Here is an 18,629-nt window from a genome sequence, read left to right as displayed (position 1 = left end):
CGAAGCAAAAACTGACAAAACTAACTTCTTATATCAGTTCCAACATATGAAGAGCACCAGTCCACTCCACAAGAAAAAAGGCTGAACAAAATGAAAATAAGCAGGCTGTTTTGAGTCCATCAGAATGAGGTCACAGGGAAAACTACTACCCTAAAAACCAGAGACAGATCTGGGCATACAGAGAACCACAGCTTTGCTGGAACAGAACCCTCCAGAGCCCTTGACTGGTTAAACGTATAAACAGTAACGACAAGTGCTGGAGGCAGACTGTGGAAAGTGGAGTTTGGAACTCCTGGGCAGAGTCCTGAAGAAAGGGGGGAAAACACACTTTCATCAGTTGTTCCTCCAGCAGGCCCCACCTGCTTCTCATGGTGTAGACTGTAGGGAAAGAAAATCCCTCAGGCTTTGGACAGAAGTGAGATTAAAACTAACCATTTTGAAATGCACCCAGAGAAAAGTCACTGTCTTGAAAACTCTCCCATACCAAAGGCCCTCCCACAAGGAAAACTACTTTATCAAAGCCTTATCTCACCCAGGGGAAGGATGACAACTGGGGCCGCCACTAACCTGTCTCATGATAGGGAGGAGAAACAAAACAAAAAAAACCCAAAGGCTGAGAAAGTCTTTCCAAAGGTACACTCCAAGGCACACTCCAAGAAAGTCTTTCCAAAGGCACACTCCAAGGCCAACAAAACACTGAGACTTGACTCACAGGACTGCAGAATGCTTTCCGTGCCCAACAGCTCATCACATCAACAGGGCTCCAGTATCACAGCAATGGATTACAACTGAGAAACTTAAGATGCGGACTCCATTTCAGATGGAATTTCTGGGGAAACTAAAAAATGGTAGACAGATTTAAAAAAAAAAAAAAAAAGCACACCTGAAGAGAATCTGAAGCCTCTGACATCTACAACTACAGCAAACATCAAACACTAAACACAGCCTAAGTCCGACCCAGATACACAAAACCTCACACTAAAGGTCTTTTTACTTCAATCCTATTCCCCCAGGTGTCAAGTCCCACTTTTAACAAAAAGCACATAGTGTGGGCTCCTGGGTGGCTCTATCGGTTAAGCATCCAACTCCTGGTTTTGGCTCAGGTCATGATCTTTGGATCTTGAGATCAAGCCTCGAGTCAGACTCCCCACACTTGGCATGAAGTCTACTGAAGTTTTTCCCTCATCCTCTATTCTTCCCCTTACTCTAACAAATAAATCCTTTTTTTTTTTTTTTAATTACAAGGTGTGCTAATAGCAAGAAATGTGGAGGCTGAGAAAAATTAAGGCCATCCCACCTAAAGTTTAGCATTAGCACAAGTACAGCCATCTTAGGCCCCTGTGAATAAGAGCTGAACTTTATGGGAAAAACTGCAGAATGTCCTCAATGTCCTGGGCAGGTAATCCCATATCAGAAAGACAACAGAGCTCAGAATTGCCCTCAGCAGAGAATCCCATATCAAAAAGACAGCAGAGCCCACGCCCTGGTAGAAAGCCCCATCTTAGAATGAGAACAGAGCTCAATGCCCTTGAAAGCCCCATATCAAAATGTAAACAGAACTTGAGAAATTCTTCCATCCCTTCTGAAAATCCCCTAGACCAGCCTATAAAAAACCCAGCTGTAACCCACTCCGGGGTCCAAGTCCCTGCTCCGCTGTGTCGGGTATACTTGGACCCAAGCTCGAGCTTGCTAATAAACCCTCGTGCACTTGCATTGGTGTCGGCTCCTTGGTGGTTTCTCGGATTCGCGATCTTGGGCACAACAGAAAAAAAAAATACAGTCCAAGGAGACAAGGTAAACATGAACTCAATTCAGATATGGAAAAGATTTCACAATGATCAGGAATTTACAATAACTATTATTAATATGCTAGGAGCTCTAACGTAAGAATGGACAACCTATAAAAACAGGGAATATAAACAGAGAGATGAAAACTCTAATAAAGAATCAACAGGAAATCCCAGGAATCAAAATACTATAAAAGAAATGAGGAATGCTTTTGACACACTCACCAGTACACTGAAATACGTGCATAATTGGAATATGAGAAAGAGAAGGAACACAGAAAGGAGAGGGAACATTTGAAGTACTAATTTGTGAGAATTTTCCAAAATTCATGGCAGATCCCAAACCACATATCCAGGAGGCTCAGAGGACCCCAACCAAAATAAATACCCAGAAAAACCTACACCTATACATATATTCAAAATACAGGAAACCAAAGACAAATCATGAAAAAAATCCAGAGGGGAAAAAATACCTTACCTATTGTTGAAAAGAAACCACAGACTCAAAATGGTGGCAGTTGGGCCAAGTCACCAAACCAGGTTTCAATACCTAACTTAATTGCACTTTCAACCTGCTCCAGAAAAGAAGTCTTATCTGGTCATAACTTTCTGATCAGCACCCAAGGCAATCTGTCCCATGGGCCTTTGCCACCTCCCAAAGGAAGATGAGGTAATCCACCTTCCCCCTGCATTTCCTCTAAGGGAAGGTGACCTTGCCTGAAACAATCCTCTCTTTCTTTTTTGCTAGTAACTTTCTTGCCCCATCCTCTTTCCTATAAAAAATCTATTTTGTACAACTCCTCTGAGCTCCTCTCTACTTGCTAGATAGGATGCTGCCTCAATTCATAAATTTCTTAATAGAGCCAATTATATCTTCTAATACACTCAACTGGATATTTGTTCTTTAACCCTATAGAGAAGCAAAGTAAAGAATTACATCCAACTTCTCCAAAACCAATCAAGAATAAATGAAGGTAAATAAAAACTCCTTTTTTTCTTATTAACTGATTTCATAGATAACTGTTCAAACTCAACGTAGCAACAACCTACTGGGTGATTACAGCTTATGGATAAATGAAACAAATGACAGCAATATTATAAGGAATGGGGGGGAAGGAATTGGTAATATTCTGTCCTGAGGTGCTTTTCACTATCTGTAAAGTGCTACAGTTATCTGAAAGTGGACACAGATTACAACTAACCCTTGGACAATTACATTTGAACTGCATGGGTCCACTTATATACAGATTTTTAAAAATAAATATAGTACTGTAAATGTGTATTCTCTCCCTTATGATTTTTTCTTAAAAGAATTTTTGCTTTATTTTTGTATTTTTTAATTTTATTTTTAAAATTTTTTATTTAAATTCAATTAACATATAATGTATTATTGGTTTCAGAGGCAGAAGTCAGTAATTCATCAGTCTTATATAACACCCAGTCCTCATTACATCACCCAGTTACCCTGGTCCCCCAGACACCCCCACCAGCAAACTTCGGGTTGTTTCCTATGATAAAGAGTCTCTTATGGTTTGTCTCCCTCTCTGATTTCATCTTGTTTTATTTTTTCCTCTCTTCCTCCAATATCCTTTGTTTTGGCTCTTAAATTCTACATAAGATCATATGATAATTATCTTCCTCTGATCTTATTTTGCTTTGCATAATATCCTACAGTTCCATCCACATTGTTTCAAATGGCAAGATTTCTTTTTTTTTTTTTTTTAATTTATTTATGATAGTCACAGAGAGAGAGAGAGAGAGAGAGGCAGAGACACAGGCAGAGGGAGAACCAGGCTCCATGTAGGGAGCCTGATGGGGGACTCGATCCCAGGACTCCAGGATCACACCCTGGGCGGAAGGCAGGCGCCAAACCGCTGAGCCGCCCGGAGATCCCCTAGTCAACTCTTATTATGGGTAAGGTGTCCAATCAATACCAGGCCATTAGTTAAGTTTTTGGGGACTCAAAAGTTAACACACAGTTTCAACTGCTGCAGGGCAGGCCCCTACCCTTCAACATTGTTCAAAGGCTGCCTGTAGTTGTAATCGTATATTGCAAACTCCAGAGCTACCATTAAAATTCTTTTCAGGGCAGCCCCGGTGGTGCAGCGGTTTAGCGCCGCTTGCAGCCCAGGGCGTGATCCTGGAGACCCCGGATCGAGTCCCACCTCGGGCTCTCTGCATGGGGCCTGCTTCTCCCTCTGCCTGTGTCTCTGCCTCTCTCTCTCTCTCTCTGTCTCTATGAATAAATACGTAAAAATTATTTTAAAAATAAATAAATAAAAAATAAAAATAAAATTCTTTTCAGGGGGCAGCCTGGGTGGCTCCGCGGTTTAGCGCCGCCTTCAGCCCTGGGAGTGATCCTGGAGACCCGGGATCCAGTCCCATGTTGGACTCCCTGCATGGAGCATGCTTCTCCCTCTGTCTGTGTCTCTGTCTCTCTCTCTCCTCTCACTGTATTCTCATGAATAAATAAATAAAATCTTTTTTAAAAAAATTGTTTTCAGGGATGCCTGGGTGGCTCAGGAGTTGAGCATCTGCCTTTGGCTCAGGGCGTGATCCTGGTGTCCTGAGATTGGGTCCTGCGTCAGGCTCTATGCATGGAGCCTGCTTCTCCTCTCTCTTCTTCCTGTGTCTTCCTGTGTCTGCCTCTCTCTGTGTGTCTCTCATGAATAAATAAATAAAATATTTTTTAAAATAAATAAATTTCTTTTCAAAATAATTGATATGATAAGAGAGGAAAGAAAACAGAATCACATTAAATGCTCGATTAAAAACAGAGAAGGCGGGCAGCCCGAGTGGCTCAGCGGTTTAGCGCTGCCCTCAGCCCAGGGCGTGATCCTGGAGACCCACAATCGAGTCCTATGTCGGGCTCCTTGCATGAAACCTGCTTCTCCCTCTGCCTGTGTCTCTGCCTCTCTGTGTGTGTGTGTGTGTCTCAAATGAATAAAAATCTTAAAAAAAAAAAAAAAAGAGAGAGAGAGAGAGAGAAGGCAGGGGAAAAAAAGAAATTAAAAAAAAAGGAAACAGGGCAGCCCGGGTGGGTCACTGGTTTAGTGCCACCTTCAGCCCAGGGCATGACCCTTGGGACCCGGGATGGAGTCCCACATTGGGCTCCCCTGTGAGGAGCCTGCTTCTCCCTCTTTAAAAAAGAAAAAGAAAGGAAACAAGGGGTACCTGGCTGGTTCAGTTGGTGGAGCATGTGACTCTTGATTTTGGGGTTGTAAGTTTAAGCCCCACACTGGGTATAGAGATTACTTAAAAATAAAATTTTTATTAAAAAAAAAAGAGGGACACTTGGGTGGCGTAGTTGGTTGAACATCTGACTCTTGATTGCATCTCAGGTCACAATCTCAGGGTTGTGGGATCCAGCCCTCCAGTGGACTGTGTGCACACAGCACAGAATCTGCTTGTCCTCCCTCTGTTTTTCTCTCTGCTCTCCCCCAACGCCCGCCCCTGCTCTCAAATAAATACTTTTTAGAAAAAAAGAAAACAAGGAATACATGCAATGGACAATTACAAATATGGTAGTTACTGATGTAACTATATCAATAATCACTTTCAGTGTGAATGGTCTAAATGATCAAAAGACAAGACTGTCAGGGTGGATAGAAAAATGAGATCCAACTGCTATAAACACACAAAAACACATTTTTAAAATTTATTTATTTAAAGTAGGCTCCACACCCAACTCACAAATCTGAGATCAAGAATCACATTTTGTCTACAAGAAATTCACCTTAAAGGGGCGCCTGGGTGACTCCGCGGTTCAGCATCTGCCTTCAGCCCAGGTCGTGATCCTGGAGTCCCTGCATCAAGCTCCCTGCATGGAGCCTGCTTCTCCCTCTGTCTGTGTGTCTCTGCCTCTCTCTGTGTCTCTCATGAATAAATAAATAAAATCTTAAAAAAAAAAAAAAAAAACTGCAAGGAGAAACAGACACATCCACTGTTTTATTTTGTTTTTCTTTAAGATTTTATACCATTTTTTATGAATTGGAAAACACAATATAATTATCAATTCTCCTTAAACTGAGCTACAGATTTAACCTAATTTCAACAGAAACCCCAGCAGAATTGATAGACAAGTAGGTTTTTTTTTAATTTTATTTATTTATTCATGACAGACACACACAAACACAGAGAGAGAGAGGCAGAGACACACGCAGAGGGAGAAGCAGGCTCCATGCAGGGAGCCCGATGTGGGACTCGATCCCAGGACTCCAGGATCCCACCCTGGGCTGAAGGCAGCGATAAACCACTGAGTCACCCAGGCTACCCGACAAGTAGGTTTTAAAATGCACACGGAAAGGCAAAGAACTAGAACAGCAAAGGATTTCAACAAAAAAAGAATGGAACTGAAGAATCCACCTTACCTATTTTAAGAGTTACGTTAAGGCTAGTATCCAAGATCTATGAAGAATTTATCAAACCCAACAGCAAATAATACAGTCAAGAAATGGGCAGAAGACACAAACAGACATTTCTCCAGAAAAGATATACAAATCGCCAAGAAGCACATGAAGAAATGCTCCGCATCACTTGCCATCAGGGAAATACAAATCAAAACCACAATGAGATACCACCTCACACCAGTGAGAATGGGGAAAATTAACAGGACAAGAAACAACAAATGTTGGAGATGATGTGGAGAAAGGGGAACCCTCTTGCACTGTTGGTGGGAATGTCAACTGGTACAGCCAATCTGGAAAACTGTGTGGATGTTCCTCAAGGAGTTAAAAATAAAGCTACCCTATGACCCAGCAATTGCACTACTAGGTATTTACCCCAAAGATACAGATGTAGTGAAATGACAGGACAAAAAAAAAAAAAAAAGAACTGACAGGACACCTGCAACCCCCGTGTTCATAGCAGCAATGTCCACAATAGCCAAACTGTGGAAAGATCCCAGAGGTCCACAAACAGATGAATGGATAAAGAAGATGTGGCGCGCACGTGCACACACATACACACACAGAGGAATATTACTCGGCCATCAAAAAGGATGAAATTGGGCACGCCCGGTGGCGTAGCGGTTTAGCGCTGCCTGCAGCCTGGGGTGTGATCCTGGAGACCCAGGATCAAGTCCCGCGTCGGGCTCCCTGCATGGAGCCCGCTTCTCCCTCTGCCTGTGTCTCTGCCTGTCAGTTTCTCTCTCTCTCTGAATAAATAAATTAAAAAAAAAAAACTTATTAAAAAAAAAAAAAGGATGAAATTTTAACATTTACATTGACCTGGATGGAACCGGAAGGTATTATGCTGAGTGAAATAAGTCAGTCAGAGAAACACAATTATCATATGGTTTCACTCATGTGGAATATAAGAAACAGTGCAGAGGATCATAAAGGAAGGGAGTGAAAATGGAACAGGAAGAAATCAGAGAGAGATAAACCATAGGAGGCTGTTAACTGTAGGAAATAAAGGGTGGGTTGCTGGAGGGAAGGTAAGGGAATGGGGTAATCAGGTGACAGGCATTAAGGAGGGCACATGATGTGATAAGAACTGGCTATTATATGCAACTGATGAATAAATGAACTCTACATCTGAAACTAACGATGTACTATATGTTGGCTAATTGACTTTAAATTAAAAAAAGAAAAAAAGTTACTTTAAAGCTCTAGTATCGAGAGAGTGGTACTAGTAAAGGGATAAACACATACACACATACATAAATGAACCAGATTACAGAGGATCCATTAACAGACTCATAAATACAGCCCTTTGATCTGACAAAATTGCAAAAAAATTCAATAAAGAATAGCCTCTTCAATTAATGGTATTGGAACAATCAAATATCTACATGCAAAGAAAAAACAGCCCTTCAATGTAAACCTCATACCTAGTACAAAACTTAATGCAAAAATTTTAATTTTTTTAAAGTTTGTTTATTTGAGAAAGAGAAAGAAAGTGCATGCACACAAAGCACAAGCAAGTGGTAGGGAGGGGAAGAGGGAAAGGGAGAAGCGACTCCCCACTGCACAGGGAACTGGACCGGGCTCATCAATCCCAGGATCATGACCTGAGCAGAAGGCAGATGCTCAACTGACTGAGCCATCCAGGTGCCCCTTAACTCAAAATTTATCATCACACTAAACACAAAAATGTAAAAGTACAGCACTATTAGAAAAAAACACAGGGGATCCCTGGGTGGCTCAGCGGTTTAGCGCCTGCCTTTGGCCCAGGGCGTGATCCTGGAGTCCCGGGATCAAGTCCCACATCAGGTTCCCGGCATGGAGCCTGCTTCTCCCTCCTCCTGTGTCTCTGCCCCCCTCTCTCTCTCTCTCTCTGTCTCAAATAAATAAATAAATAAGTTAATAAGTTTAAAAAAAAAAAGAAAAAACACAGAGGGAAATCTTAATGGCCTGAACTTTTTAAAATAAGACACAAAAAGTAAAATCTATACAAGACACATCAATAAATTGGATTGCAGCAAAATTAAAACTTTTTGCTGTAAGGTTCTGCTCAGAGAATGAAAAGACAAGTCGCCAACCACAAATGCAAACCACATATCCCACAATGAGTTTGCATAGAGAATATATAAGAACTATCAAAACTGAACAGTTAGAAACAACCCAATTAAAAAAAAAAAAAAAAAAGCTTGGAAAACATTAGAACTGACACACTTCCAAAGAAAACACATGGATGGAAATAAGCACAGGAGAAGATGTTCAACATCATTCACCATTAGGAAAATCCAAATTAAAACAGTAATGAGCGAGGCCTGGGTGGCTCATTCAGTTAAGTGTCTGCCTTTGGCTCAGGTCATGAACCCAGGCTTCCAAGATGCAGCTCCATGTTGGTCTCTCTGCTCAGCAGAAAGTCTGTATTTCCCTCTCTCTCTCTCTCATTCTCTTTAAAATAAATAAGAAAAAAAAAAACTGTAATGAGATACCACTACACGTCTGTTAAAATAGCTAACATTAAAAAAAATTTTTTTAAGATTTTATTTATTTATTCATGAGAGACAGAGAGAGAGAGAGAGGCAGAGGGAGAAGCAGGCTCCATGCAGGGAACTCGATGCGGGACTCGATCCCGGAACTCCAGGATCACACCCTGGGCCGAAGGCAGGCACTAAACCGCCGAGCCATCTAGGGATCCCCCTAACATTAAAATTTTTAAGAAATTCCAGTATCAGCAACTGGCAAGGTGAACAAATGAAACTGTCATACATTGCTGCTAGAAATGCAAAATGGTAAAGTCACTCTGGAAAGAAAGCAGTTCCAAATTAAACAGCCTTACTGTATGACTCGGCAACCCCATACCTCAGTATTTACCCTAGAAAAAGCAAAAACATGTTCACGCAAAATCTGTATGACACATGTTTGTAGCGTCTGTATACACAACTGTAAAAACTGGACACTATCCTAACATCCTCCAACTGGTGAATGGATTGACATCCATCCTCACCCTGAATGCTACTGATTAATAAAAGGAACACAAAGACTGAGAGAAAGAAGCCAGTTTGGACAGGATACATGTTGTATAAGATTCCATTAATGTGACATTCTGGGAAAGGGTCAGCAAACAGGTGGGCAGGATTAAGGACCACAAAGGGGCAGCAAGTGTGTGTTTTGGGGGATGAAACTGTTCTGTTCTCATTGTCGTGATGATTACAAATTTATACCTGTTTCAACTTCCAGAACTGTACACACTAGACATACACACTTATGAGTCAATTTTAGCACATCTAATATTTTTTAAGGAGAGGGAGATCCTTTTCCAAAAACCTGTGCCTTTAGCTCTCCAACATAAAGGTCTCTGAATGCAAGAGAACACCAAGTAGATGTCAGCTGCTGTCTTGGAATGAAAAGAAAAAAAAAGAAAGAAAAAGAAAAACAGAATAAAACATGTATTCTATTTCAGTTAATTATCCTGCTGCAGGTTTATAAATGCTAAGGCATTTATACCTAGGTTTTATTGAACAAAATAATTTCAGTTCACAAACTCTGAGGGTCTGAGATCATTAACTTCCCAAAGGGTCTCAATCTCACTCCAATCTGAGCAGCAATGGTGTGGAATGCTGGTCTGGGAAGCTGCAATCTCCCTCCCATCCCACAGCAGCAGCCCATATCTTGGACAAATGGAGGTAGGTGGGTCACCTCCTCCCGGGAGGCCACTGTGAGGGAGAGGGGAGATGTGAGTGCAGATAGATCTCGAGAGAGACAAACAGGTACTGATGACTAGTAACCTAGATTTCTCTTTGAAGTAAAAGGCGAGTGTTGGCACTAGGGCAAGCACGGAGGCATGCAGAACGGTCGGACTCTTTCCTGAATGCTGTTGTACAAAACGCATCCGGGAATGTGAGCTCCCACAACCCTTATCATTTGAGAAATATTACTGGTCACAGAACCACCCAGAGTTTTATCATTAGCCAGGTGGACCATTTGATTCTCTATCAAATGCTAGAAATTCCAGAAGAGAATTCATATGCACACTTTTTGTATTTTCTATAATGTTTGAGAAGCTGAGCAAGTGGATGTTACCTGCATGCTACTGTGCAACCTCATAGCTGACACATTATTAGCAAATACGGACCAGGAGGTGAGTAAAAGGAGGAAGCCCGCTGCTTGCTTCAGCATTCTCACTCTGGGAAGAACAATACTGTCAAGAAATCCAGGAAAGGAGACTGACTACCTAACTGCAGAATCTTGCTTTTCATTACAAAAAAAATAAGCAAACATTTAATAGGCATAATCTTCCTGGTCAGTAAAGAAACCCAAATTAAAACAACTTAAGAGGTTTTCACACCAGGGCATGGGTGACGTGATTCCATACATCTGGCATGCCAGGATGGAGGGCAGGCCTTGCCACAGCCCCTGCACAGAGGAGCCAGTGGGGAAGATATGACTGGAGACCCAAATGCACACTTACCCACCAGCAATATGAGTGGGTGGTGGTAGGCAGAGCAGGGCTGCAGGAAAAAAGGAAGATGTGTACATTTTATACCCACAGAGAAACAATACAGGAAGACTGCAATTCTTCATAGAATGCTACCTGAAAGTATCTAATTGCTCAGAACAAAATAAAAAACCTAACAAAAGGGAAACACCTCAGCACACCATGGTTTATAGAAACAGACAAGCCTGTAAACTCCAACACACAAACACCTGTCAGTTTATTTTTTTTTTAAGATTTTATTTATTTATTCATAGACAGAGAGAGGGGCAGAGACACAGGGAGAAGCAGGCTCCATGCAGGGAGCCCGATGTGGGACTCGATCCTGGGTCTCCAGGATCACACCCCAGGCTGCAGGCCGCACCAAACCGCTGCGCCACCGGGGCTGCCCAACACCTGTCAGTTTAAAAAAAGACCCAAAATTACTGCAGTGGTGACATCCCAATCAAAGAATGTGTCAGACGGGGGGAGGGGAAGGGAGAGGCGGAAAAACCCTGAACAAAACAGAAGGCCAGCACATGCTCCCATTTTAAGTCCACAAAATACACACCACAGGAAATGAGCACACAACTTGGAGGGTAATAGGGTCTTGATTAATAAGGTTTTTTTTTTTTCCTTTAAGTACCGAATTTATTATTTTTTGGAGTATTTGCATATTTTGCCCTTATGACATTTCTTTTTGTGGGATGATTGTTGTTATTTATTTTTATTTCAGTCAAGTGACCTTTAAAGGTTGAAGGAGAAAAATAAGAAGGGCACTATGAGATTTTCTTAACCCTCTACTCCCAGCTGTGTAAGTTCTGCACAGGAAGGAGGTCTCTACCTCTGACCCCTCAGTAAGTTGCTTGCTTTTGCCAAATAGTCTTTGGATAATACAAAACTAGTATTTCTTGAGCTCATCATATGATGGGCACATTCCTAAACACCTAGGAATTTATTAGCCTTGTGAGGGAGGCACCACTGTTATCCCATACTGAAGGCGAGGATACTGAAGCACAGAAAGGTTAAGTACTTGCCCTAAGTCACATAGCTAGTAAACGAACACATATTGAGGTCTAATTCCACAGTCAGAACTACCAACCTTTACATTCTGCCTCATGTCTACTAATAATATCCAAATATACAAAGTTTTGAATATTAAAAAAAGTTTTTCCATGCCTAAGTGCAGGACTCTGAAATCCAGAATATATGGGGAAATGTCTCTTCCAGTTCTAAACCAAACCTAATGTTACACAAGAATTTTATATTAGTAAATCTAATCATAAGGAAAGAACATTAACTTGCATAGTCCCCCAAATTACAAAGCAATACTTCAACCAAACATTCCATGTCCCAATCCATTTCTAGTTATCTGCTATGAAACAGTGAGATATCTTCTCTTCACCAGAACCAGGGTGTAATTTTTGTTGCATATTGGCTATAAAGAATATAAGAGAATAAAATAAAATAAAATAGTACAACCAATAAGATTTACTTAGAAAACCGTTAACAATCCCCCCCGCCCACCCACCAGCATTATTGTCCCACTTTTCACATCTAAAATTCCAGCCACATAATCAAGAGCAAAAGGCACATGTTGGTCTTCTCTGTTCTTTACACATATTTAAAAGTCCACAGAATCCAGCAGTGGACTGAAGATTTTGTATTTCTATTTCTAAAGAATGAGCCTGCTGTGAAGGTCAGTGTCAACAGCAACTACTCCATGGCCATAAAAGCAGATTCAGAATTGCCAAGAACTAATTAATAAATGAATGAATGAATGAATGAATGAATGAGAAAAGAAAGAAAGAAGAAAGAAAGAAAGAAAGAAAGAAAGAAAGAAAGAAAGAAAGAAAGAAAGAAAGAAAGAAAGAAAAAATAAGAATTGCCAAGAACTACTCGTCTTCAATGCAGATAAAACAAGACAGCCCAAGAAACAGGCCCTGGGGAAATCACTGTGTTTTGCTATTGCAGCTGCTTGAAGTCCATGCCAAACAAAATAAACTAAAATAAAATGCTGTAAACCCGGGCTGATGCAAAATAACACTTGGGACAGAACCCTTTGCACACCTGACACATGTGGGGCTCAGGAGCTGATGAGACTTGATGCTCTGCTACAGAAAACTCCAACACTGTAGTGACTGGTGGCCCCGGTGCAGAGGAGCTCAGGAACACCAGGCCGCTGGCACCTGGCAGCCCCTGGTGAGCATCCAATGCCCAACTCAACCTGCTCCTGACTCACCCCAGAACTGGACAGAAATCTAGGAGCAAGCGCTGGGAGTCAAGAAACAAGAGCCTGGCCACACACCTGTCCCCACAGGGCGTCTGCTTAACAGGACTCAGCTCCTTGAATGATTCTAGTTAAGTGTTTAAAAAGCTCTCCCATTTCAAGTCACAGAATTTGAGTTTTATTCTACCTTAAGTTGCCTGGTCCATTATCTTAACAGATTTGGGAAGGCCGTTCTTACTCAACAAATAGGGAAAATGAGGCACGGACATTTAGAGTACAAAGACGCTTCAAGAAACTGGCCGCACTAGAACTAGTACGTGCCATGAGGTGAGACTGGGTGAGGGCCTCCCACTGACCCATCTCCTCACACAAAGGGGACAGTTCCCTACGCACCGGAAGCCATGGGGTCATTCCTAGGCCATCACTGGCTAAAAATCAGGTTTCTGCTCCCTGAGTCAGGAAACACAAAGGAGGAGCAGTTCTGAGCGCTGGAAGCGAAGACAGGAGTCCAGCTGGAATGTGTTGAGTTTGAAACATCTGTAAGGACCGATGGGGAATGAGCAAAGGCAGCTGGACGTCTGGCCTACTATGAAGCACAACGGAACAAAAAAGCTGTACACACAAAACTACTGGAAGGATTGTCTTCTTTTTATCCTAACCTCTTCAGACAACAAAGTCAGAGAAAATACCACACTTCATCAAACCCAGGGTATCAATGATTCTAAAACCAATAACTTAAAAACAAAACCCTGCTATCAAAATCTGACACAATACTAAGGCAGCAAGGATTGCAAGATGCATCCCACATTCAGAGACATTATAACAAGAAAAAAAAGGTATTTAGATTGCAGTGAATACATAATAAACATTTTTGTAACTTTTTATTCTGATATAATTTCTAGTTTATAGAAAAGTTGCAAGAACGGTACAAAGAATTCCCTAATACCCTTTACCCAGGGAGCTCCACCAGTTGTCCTCACTTTGCCCCATTTATCATGCAATAGGCATAAATAATATAATAGATAATATATATATATAAAGGATATAATAGATACCATTTTCTACCTCCTTCCTTCTTTGATTGTTTCATACTTTGTGCCCACCATCTCTAAATATCAGCATGTGCTTACCAAACTCAAGGACACAGTGACAGTAGAATGGAAAGATCAAACTCAGGCAATGTGAACCTGATATCATAATACTATTGTCTATTCTATCATTCACATTCAAATTCTGTCCATTGTCCCAATAATGTCTTTTATAGCTTTCCTGCCCCCTTCCTGGCCCCATTCCAGGGTCAAGTAGTGTATACAAGTGTCAGGTCCCTTTAGTTCCTCACTCTTCGTGTTTCCTGACCTTGAAAGTTTTGCAGAGTACAGAGGCCAGTTAGTTACTCTGTAGAACATCACACAAATGGAGTTTGTCTAATGTCTCCACACAGAGAGTCAGGTTATGGCAGCAATGCCCCCAGGGTGAGGTGGGTGAGGTAGCCCTTCTCAGTCCCCTCATCTAGGAGGCACACTGAAGTCTCTTTACAGGTGATATTCACTTTGATCGTTAGTTAGGATGGCATGCACAACAGGGCAATTAGCTTTTATAAGAATGTGAATTATGAGAATTTTTTTAAAAGATTTTATTTATTTAGAGGTGCCTAGGTGGCTCAGTTAAGTATATGCCTTCGGCTCAGGTCATGATCTCAGGGTCCTGGGATTGAGCTCCATGTGGGGCTAACTGCTCAGTGGGGAGCATGCTTCTCCCTCTCCCTCGGCCCCTCCCCACTGCTCATTCTCTCTCTCTCAAATGAATAAATCTTTTTTAAAAAGATTTTACTTATTTATTTAGTTAGAGAAAGAGAGAGCATGTACATGGGGGAGGGGGAGGAAGGAGAGAGAATGTCAAGCAAACTGTCGGCTGAGCAGAGTTTCAGTGCTGGGGAGTCAAGCACTGAACTGACTGGGCTGAACCAATATTTAGGGGCCCAGGCTGCTCCTTTTCACACATTGTCATGTTGATGGTAGCTGTCTTACCACTGGAGGAAGAGGGAGGTTGGCTTCTGTGACTCTCTAAGAATGAGGAGTAACACACCCAGTGGCCTCTGTGTCATTGGCTTCTGGGCCATTGAACCAGCTGGAAGGGGACTACCCCACCTTGGTCTGTGATAGACCCCACACTTCCTGGCTGCTACTCTGTGGAAGCAGGGTGCATGGGGGCTACGGAGGTCAGGCTTTGGGTACCTGGTCACTGGAGGGCTTATGTGGCTCCCCACACAGTAGACTGTATCCCCTAGGCCCTCTGTATGGCTTGTGCACTGGCCATGCTGGTGTCAGAAATGGAGCCCTGGTCTCTAGGTGATTTGTTTTTATTTACTTTTTTAATTTTTTAGACCTAATTTTTTTGATGATTTGTTTCAAAATTGTGCACTCACTGTGTGCCAGCCTCTGTTCTCTGCTTTCAGTAAACTCTTCCATGTAGTCCTCATAACAGTGTGCTGAGCTGGGGCATGCTCTTATCCCCATCCTGAAAACAGGGGGTTATGCTCAGAATCACATGGCCCTGAAGGGTGCACCAGGATCTGGATAGGCTCTTTGCAGATTCTCTGCCTCCTAGCATGTGAGATTTCTACTATATGTCACTGCCTCAGCGACTAGATCATTTCTGTACATTTAAAAGAAAGTCAAGAATTTTCAGTGCTGATACAAAACTGTGACTTACACAATTTGTCTAGATGTATGAGGCGAGTGAGAAGTAAGGGAATTGGCAACTCAAATTCCATGTGTTAAGAGTTCTGCTTTGCATTGGTGGGCATCATGTGTGTGCCCAAGGAAATAACATTAAACGGTTAAGTCTGATATTGGGATTGGGACTGTAGCTTCTGTCAGCCACCACGTGGTCCTGCCAGAGCAACCTCCTGGGAATGTCATTCACACTGGGGCATGTGGGGTCTCCCTCAGGGTCACAGGTGGCATCAGACCAAACATAAGAACCAACATCAACTAATGTAATGAAATGGTCACTGATTTGGGGTTTAGTTTAAATGGCACAGGAATTTCATAAACAGTTACACATTATTTAAAAATCAATAGAATGGTCTGCTCAGTCAGACTTTGAGAGCAGGTTGCCATGCCCCAGGGAGTGCTCAAGGTATCCAGAACATCTTTACCTGCCCACCACAGGTGGCCTGAGGAGGGAGGAGCTAGGACTGCTGGACCATATGGCCTCCAGGAGTCCTTCTTAACTCAGGCTTTGCCAGGCCTGCTCTGTGGCAAAAGTGTGGCTTTAAAATTAAGCAGTTCTTGATGCATTTTAAATTCTTTTTGAACTTTTATTATTTCAAACTATACATATGAAGTAAGACTTTGATGTCTGTAGATGTTACTACTTAAAATTCTCATAATTATTTGGGGCACCTGGGTGGCTTGGTCAGTTGAACATCTGACTCTTGATTTTGGCTCAGGTCATGATCTTGGCATCCTGGGATTGAACACTCCCAGTTCAGCCACTGGAACAATCCCTTCTTCCAGGACTTCCCTATCTGTTTAAGCCAAGACTGAGTTGGGTTTTCCATCATTGGAAACATCCCAACGGGATAGACATCCCAACTGATGGACATCCACAAATGTAAAATTCTTAACTGAAAACTTAAAAAACTAGACATTGTGAAGAATGATTTCCCTTCAGATCTTTAACAATAACTAATGACCACTTTGACAAACTCCAACACACCAAAATCTTAACTTATTAAACAAAGCAGATCCCAAAGCAAAATAACTGGGTTATAAGAGCCTGTGTCGGGGATCCCTGGGTGGCTCAGCGGTTTGGCGCCTGCCTTTGGCCCAGGGCACGATCATGGAGTCCCGGGATCGAGTCCCGCATTGGGCTCCCGGCATGGAGCCTGCTTCTCCCTCTGCCTGTGTCTCTGCCTCTCTCCTCTCTCTCTCTCTCTATCATAAATAAGTAAATAAATTAAAAAAAAAAAAAAGAGCCTGTGTCACATCATAAAAGGATCTGCCAGTTTCCTCTCATGTAACACAAAATAAGTCAATGTACAAAAGCTGATATATGCCAGCGCTTCTCACACTTGAGTCTATTAGAATTACCTAGAGGCCACACTGGTTTATTTGAGAAGCAAATGATTTCAACTTAAGGAAGACTGTATTGGTACAACAAGCCATTCTGTCTTGAAGTTTAAGGAAGGACAATCTGAGGTTGAGAGAGACATATATCACCAGGCAGCACCAGCTGGGTGCTCTTTCATCAAGATTTTATTTTATTTTCTTTAAAGATTTACTCATTTGAGAGAAAGAGAGGGAGAAAGGAAGAGAGGGCACAGAGACCATGCCAGCACAAACAGGGGAGAAAGGAGCCCCTTTCATCAAGATTTTAAAAACACAGGACGCCTGGGTGGCTCAGTGGTTGAGCATCTGCCTTTGGCTCAGGGCATGATCCCGGGGTCCTGGGATCGAGTCCCACATCAGGCTCCCTGCATGGAGCCTGTTTCCCCCTCTGCCTATGTCTCTGCCTCTGTGTGTGTGTCTCTCATGAATAAATAAATAAAATCTTTAACACACACAGACACACCAACATCCAAAGGGCTTCTCCATTCCTGGGTTCACAGAAAGAAACATTCAGAATCCTTTGGTGGAAGTCTCAGAAGGCTCAAGGTTACCCCAAGGATGGGCAAAGGAAAAGCCCTCCAAATAGCTCCAGGTGGAATGTGACCCAAAGTTTTTGCCTCCTGCGTGTGACTAACCAAATCTCTGGCCAGGAGCCTGAATTCTTAATTTGCACTTGAAGCCAAGGACTCAGCTCAGCCCAAATCTAAAGTCTAGCCACAGCCATGACCACTCAGCCTTTTACAGAATAACCACGGAATCGAGAGCAAAGTGGCTGTGGCTCTGGAGTTGCCCCTGCAGGTCAGAGGGCTCTGGAGTTGCCCCTGCAGGTCAGAGGGCACTCCTGCCCCTCCAGCCAGGAGCGACACCATGCCCCTGACTGCGCCTCTCAAACTTCTAGTTCAAGGTGAGGCCAGGACATTGTGTTTCTGCTTCCTTATTCTAGGCCTTCCCTCAGTCAGGGAAGGAGAGTTCTAGCAGCCACCTTTTCCTGGTAAAATCTCAAAGGTAAATGTCCAAGGTAAAAAGAATATGGTCAGAGGGATCTCTCACATATCCAAATCTCAAATCCCACGTGTGCCATCTTCCCCCAAAAAAGGACCCTCCACCAACCAGCACTCAAAGCCACTTACCATTAAAAGGCAGGATCTGAATACTTTGAATACTTACAGTTAGAGCTCTGCAACTCTTCTGTTAGTCTATTTTCTACCACCAAATGTTCATAAGGACTAAGGATGGGAACAAAGGACACACACTACCACTACCACTACCACTACCATGCTGTTGGCAAATGACTGTGTCAGTTCCCCCATCCCTGAGCAGCCCTATAAAACACAATGTATAGAGATAAGTAAGAGGGATAAACAGTTTTACATCAAAGATTATATAAAGTCCTCAATTTTCAAAACGTTGAGACCCTAACTTTTCCTCTATAAAATGTTTCTAATTTGGTGGTGTTAAATGTTATCTGATGTTCAGTTTCTTCCGAGAAGGCTTGTTATTCTCTCATTCTGCAAATATCATTATCTCATATTTTTTATTGAATCTGAAATACGTAAGACCCATTTTTATTTGCCAGTATAGACGAGTTCAATGTGTAATAGTCTAGGCCACTAACAGTCGATGTATAAG

General features: G+C 42.3%; 1 protein-coding gene across 5 annotated transcripts in view; it reads right to left on the bottom strand.

Annotated features, from left to right (window-relative positions):
- NINL (ninein like) overlaps positions 1-18,629 on the bottom strand; it is a 140,668-nt gene that overhangs the window by 120,835 nt on the left and 1,204 nt on the right. The window contains exon 2 of one of the 5 annotated variants that reach the window (XM_077866018.1): positions 18,168-18,322. The exons of the other annotated variants lie outside the window; for them this stretch is intronic. The gene's annotated coding sequence lies outside the window, so the exon portion shown is untranslated. The remainder of the gene's footprint in view (positions 1-18,167; positions 18,323-18,629) is intronic. 5 annotated transcript variants of the gene reach the window in all.

The sequence above is a fragment of the Canis aureus genome, chromosome 22, assembly GCF_053574225.1.
Source record: "Canis aureus isolate CA01 chromosome 22, VMU_Caureus_v.1.0, whole genome shotgun sequence".
Taxonomy (NCBI): domain Eukaryota; kingdom Metazoa; phylum Chordata; class Mammalia; order Carnivora; family Canidae; genus Canis; species Canis aureus.
This window is presented reverse-complemented; position numbering and strand designations above follow the sequence as displayed.